This window comes from Caretta caretta, chromosome 6 (genome assembly GCF_965140235.1).
Source record: "Caretta caretta isolate rCarCar2 chromosome 6, rCarCar1.hap1, whole genome shotgun sequence".
Taxonomy (NCBI): domain Eukaryota; kingdom Metazoa; phylum Chordata; order Testudines; family Cheloniidae; genus Caretta; species Caretta caretta.
Window position 1 is genome coordinate 111,957,126 of NC_134211.1, and position 6,000 is coordinate 111,963,125.

Consider the following 6,000-nt stretch of genomic DNA (forward strand, 5'->3'; position numbering starts at 1 on the left):
AAACACCTTTATGATCTCCCTTATTATAAACTTCTTTTAACACTCAATGCTGCCAAAGCTATGTCCAGCCTCCTGTTCTGGGTAAGTCTGACTGGTGTCACCTTATTTATGTCCCACACATTGCGGCTCTGATGTCCATTTTGAATCCATTTTTAGTCTTCTGTCTAAAATGAAAGGTGTGTTCATTCCTCGTCTCCCGCTCCACAATTCTGACCAGTTCAGGTGGGCGCGAGCAGCACCTGCACTTCGTGCGCTGATTGTCAGAGGCGCTACTTCAGTTCGCATTGTTGAACTTTTATATTGCAGTAGCATCTAATAGCCACAACCAGCTTGGTATCCATTAGGCTGGGTGCTGTGCAAATATATGATGACAGTCCTGTCCCAAAAAGCTCCCAGTCTAGGAGATGGGAAGTACCAAGTTGAGGAGATGAACAGGTGGGATGCGGTAGCTCGGGGTATATGGGGTAACAAATATAACAGCATGGGCACTATATTATTATTATTTTGGTATAATAATGGTAATGTCAGTCATGGAGCAGGACCCCACTGTGCAATTCTTTGCCAGCGATCACAGCTCATCGCCTGCCTAGCTGTTATCATGTAAGTGCAAGTTAGCTTTTAATGTCTTTGCTGTAGACAATATGATCGTAAAAGCCCTTTAACTGTCTTGAAGGGGGACAGGGCAGCACAAAGTTAGTCAATATTCTTCCCCTGCCCGCAGCAAGCAGTGTATATCTTCAAGGAGCATTCTTCTCCTCTGGGTCATGCAAGGCTGGTTTTCGGAGGGGCTGTGCACGAGAGGCTCCCCATTGAAGTCAGTAAGAGCCGCAGGGCCTCTGAAAAATCAGGCCATGTGTTCATTTGTTTTAAAAAAAAAAAAAAAAAAAAGACTGATTCTGCTGTTGCTGCACTTGGAGCACCAGTCGTGGAAGACTGTAGGCCAGGGATGGTGACAGCAAGTTGTGCGGATGTTTCACAAATCCAGTGTATTGCATTTCTGATTATACCGAAGTGCTGACAAACCAGGCCTGGGATACTGCTTGTGTTCTCCTGCAGCCACTGGATTGTAGCAGCTGCTCCCGATCACTTGCTGTTGTGACAAAAGATGACGTTAGGCTTCCTTCTTCTTTAATAATGGGCAGCGCTTAAAAGGCAGATAGATAAAGGGTAGGATTTTCATAAGCATTCACCAGTGGCCTAACTCGGCTCCCGTTGAAGCCAACAGTAGTGTTAGTTGTGGCGGGCATTTAAAAAATGTATCCACTTTTCAGGAACTAGATAAAGAGAAAAGAAAATAGAGGAGAATGGGAGAGACATTGCAGTAGAACTATAAGACTGCAACACTGTACACACAAATGTGGCAAGTCAAATAAGGGGGGTAGGAGGGACACCACAACAGAAAGGTCTATGTATGCATCAGAGGGAAATGGTTCTTCTGTCTCAATAAGGAGAGCATTTAAATGGATCTGGTCACTTGTTTGCATTTAAATAATTGTTTTGTTCAAGTTTCAGAAAAAAGAAGCCAGATTGTGTTATTTCCTTTCTCTGTATGTAATTTCTTCTGATTGGAATTAGTCTGTGTTAGTATGAATGTAGAGAACAAATGAATCGTCCATGAAGCTGGTTTAAAAATAACATTGATGAATACCCAGTGGGCGTCATAGGCAGCCCTTACCTTCACCTATGATGCAGTATCCTTTTGTTGACAATATCAGCATGTAACGCTGTTCTTCTGATTTCCATTGGAAAATGGTTTCGAATTTTTAGATTAACTCTATGAGAAACCTGTAAAAATAATTACAGGGGCAAGCTGAAAACACTGAAGTGTGATGGTTCCCTAAATAGTTAAGTAACTTCATATGCAGAATGAACACATGCTGGCTGGTTGCTTGGACGGAATGCCTGTTGCGGATGTCATAACTGCACCTCCTTGCAACTGCGCTCTCCCTTCCCAACATTGCCTGCCATGAGCTTGTCTTCAAGCAGAGGTTGGCAGGAATGTGCTTCTAGCACATGTGAGGTCCAAGGTGCTGCTCCTAGGTTTCACAGGTGATTGATACAGTGCAATCTGTTTCTTTGGCAGCCACAAGTGCTCTCCTCTTCCTTTCATCTGCTGTCCAGGTGGGGGTTGGGATGTCGTTTGACATGCAAGCATCAATGTGTCTACTTGTAAAGACTCAGATGGCACTGCTGTTGGAGAGTAGAGCACCTGCAGAGAAGATGGCACTTGCAGCGTTAGCAAGGTTCCCTGTCTGAATCCATCTGCAGTGGGCTAGCTTTTATACACCCTTGTGAAAATGGCATGCCACCTTGGCAACAAGCATAGTGTTATCCAAAGGGATAGTCATCTATGCACATCCCAAAATACATGTTTGGTCTTGGCTTGACCAGAATTTAAAGGTGCATTGCTAGATCATGTAAACTAAACACATTTTAAAAGCCTAGTGTAGCCAGGCAGTGTTGATTTTAATACATGCTAAGTTGATCAAGTTGTAACTTAGGTTCTCTTTTGGTTTTATCTAGCGTAGGACATGCTAAAGGGCAATGAGCTTTGCCTTGACTAGAGTTTAGAAGATGTTAGATCAAGCTAGCAAACTAGAGAAAAATGTAGCCTAGACAAACCTACTGTAAGGTGAGTTTCAGAGTAGCAGCCGTGTTAATCTGTATCTGCAAAAAGAACAGGAGTACTTGTGGCACCTTAGAGACTAGGCTGGAAAACCATACTCATGGAGTAGTTATCAATGGTTTATAATTGAGCTGGAAGGACATATTGAGAGGGGTCCCACAAGGATCTGCCCTGGGTCCAGTTCTATTCAATATCTTCATAAATGATTCAGATAATGGCATAGATAATGCACTTAAAGTCTGTGGATAATACCAGGTTGGGAGGGGTTGCAAGCATTTTGAAGGATAGGATTAGAATTGAAAATGATCTTGACAAACTGGAGAAATGGTCTGAAAGACATAGGACGAAATTCAATAAGGACAAATGCAAAGTACTACACATAAGGAAGAATAATCAGTTGCACAAATACTAAATGAGAAATTAATGCCCAGGAAGGAGTAGTGCAGAAAAGGATCTGGGGATTATAGTGGATCACAAACTAAATATAAGCCAATAATATAATACTGTCACCGAAAAAAAAGGGGAACATAATTCTTCCATTCTACTCAGTTCTGGCCACCACATTTCAGGAAAGATGTTGACAAACGAGAAAGTCCATAGGAGAGCATTAAAAATGATTAAAGATCTAGAAAACATGATCTACAAGGAAAGATTGAAAAAATGGGTTTGTTTAGGCAGAAGAAGAGAAGACTAAGTGGGGACAGGATAACAGTCTTCAAGTATGTAAAAGGTTGTTATAGAGAAAGCTGATAAATTGTTCTCCTTAAACCCCGAGGACAGGACAAGAAGCAATGGGCTTAAATTGCAACAAAGGAGATTTCAGTTAGACATTAGGAAAAACTTCCTAACTATAAGGGTGGTTAAGCACTGAAACAAATTACCTAGGGAGGTTGTGGAATCTCCGTCATTGGAGGTTTGTAAAAACAAGTTAGATAAACACCTGTCAAGGATGGTCTAAATAATTCTTAGCCCTGCCTCAGTGCTGGGGACTGGACTAGGTGACCTATTAAGGTCTATTCCAGTCCTACATTTCTGTGATCAACACACCTTTAAACCCTAGGCTAGACCATGTCTGCACTAGCAAACTAGCCATGATTCTCTACCAGTGGTAGAAATGCTGGAAGTATGTAGTGTGTCATGACTTACGGGTCTCAAACCTGGGTCTGTAGGAGCAGCCATGCTCTAACCCCCCATTTGCTCTAACCCCCCCTCCATGCTGATGCTCACTTATCTCAGATCCATGAAGCCTAGTTGCAGTTTGAGGCTCCACCCCTGCAATCGTATTGGCCGAGCCCGAGAGTAGCTGATTAGCCTGCTGGCCCTACTTAAGCCAGCAGCAGGAACAGGAAGCTGCCTGAACAACTGGGCTCCATACTGTTCTGGATTTTGTTCTTTCCTGGCTTGATTTCCGGACCCTGAATGACTCCTGGCATGTGATTCATGGTTCTGACCTCCAATTTGTCTTCTGCTTCTGACCTGTTGGTATCCTGACCCAGCTGACTCCTGTCCTGTGATTGTGGATTCTGACTATTAGGTCTAGCTGCCCATGACCCAGATGTGACATAGTGTAGTCAGGCATTAAGTGTTTATGCCACCATGTTGTCTAACCCTAGCTGCACTGATGGTGGTTTATGGTTACGGTAAAACATGCATCAAGAACCACCTGCAATAGGCATGTCTCTTTCTCAAATGACTACTGTAAATTGTCCCCAAGATTTCCTCTACAACTTTGACTTTCAAGCTGTGTCTGCACTAGGGCTGAACCAGTGGGAGAGCGTTATTGGTGCACTGTCTACCCTTGCGATGTTCTTTTGGTTCCAGGTTTTCCCAGCAGCCACCCTAACTCTGTGCTACATTAGAGCAGTTGTGCTGCCCTATACTACCTATCCCATAGTTCTTGTTACAAATTCCTGACACAGTGACCTATGGGAGATTTCAAAAGCTCCATATAGCCTAGGAAATTTGCACGAGCACCTTGGTGGTCATGCTGTTTCCTACTCATTTTCTCAAAAGAGAGACCTGGATGAATGTTCTTGTTCAGCAATAAAAGTTTGTGTTGAGAATTTCAAAAAGTTGTGAGCCATCTAGGTGGCTGCAGCAAGGTGATGGAGGATGTTGTGGCAGCAATCAATACCAGCAGACCTTAGTTATTGCTGCATTGATCAGGTACCCTTCTTCCCCACTCCCATCATCAGACAAGGCGTGTTGATCAAGGATTATATTCACCGGACGGAGCATCGCCTCTGGGTCTAAATCACAAGCATCAGCTGATGGGCCTGAGTTGTCATGGAGGTGTCAGCTGAGTGGTAGCTGCTGCATAACTTCAGTACAGGTACGAGACTTTTTTTCTGTCCTCCTCCAGTGAATGAGCCTTGTCATTGTAGCATCAGGCTTACAAGGAGGGAAGTTCCCCTCCACATGGAAAATAGTGGTGATTGCTCTGTGGAAACTGCCTGCCTCAGATAGCTATTGGTGAGTAAAGCATCAGTTGAGGGTGGGGAAAGCCACAATGCGGCTTCCATGGAGGCGTTCATGGAAACACCCAGTGTGCTGTATAGAGGTGTGTTATCAAAGGGGCAAACTTGCCAGAGACCAGTGAGGGTTTGTATTCTTGAGCTGTGCAGGAGCTACTGATGTGCTTGTTGTGTGTTCCCCCAAGAAGTTTAGGACTATATTAACAGGACTCACTGGTGATGCAGGTCTTAGTGGATCATCATGGCAGGTTCCTGAACATGTACAAAGGATGGCTGAGCAAAGTATAATATTCCAGGATGTTCAGAGTCTAGACTTTTTGGAGAAGGGCTCATTGACAATTATAGGGTTTGTTCCCTCAGTGCTTCTGGGTGAACCCTTGTATCCATGTTTACTGTGGCTAATGAAGCTATTCCTTAAGCAATCAGCATTTGCTGGTTAATTGTCTGGTTGCTTAAGACTTATTGCACTGTTTCAGATATTCCCTCTCAGCAATGAGTAATGCACACTGTATCTTCCACTGTCTCCTCCTTGTAACTCAGCAGCAAAAGTAAATATTCATGTCCATCCCACTTGTTGGCTCTTTTCTTTTCCTCTGTAGTCAAAGTTGGCTGCCACACTACATTCCCCCCCCCACACCTTTCTATTAGCTTTTTTATCAGATGCACTGTTCTATAAATGAGTAGACACCAAAGTGAAAGTGAGTCCAGATCCCTGAAGCACTCTCTGCTATTTTAGAGCTGGGGGATCTTGAAGAATGCATGAAGAGCAGAATGCCTCAGAGTACATCAGCTGTGGAGACGTGAGCGGAGCAATGGCTGGAGCTGGAGGGTGAGAAGGATGAAAAAATGAGCCAGATAAGCTGGAAGGAAGATTTTAATCAGAAAAATGTGAATTATAAT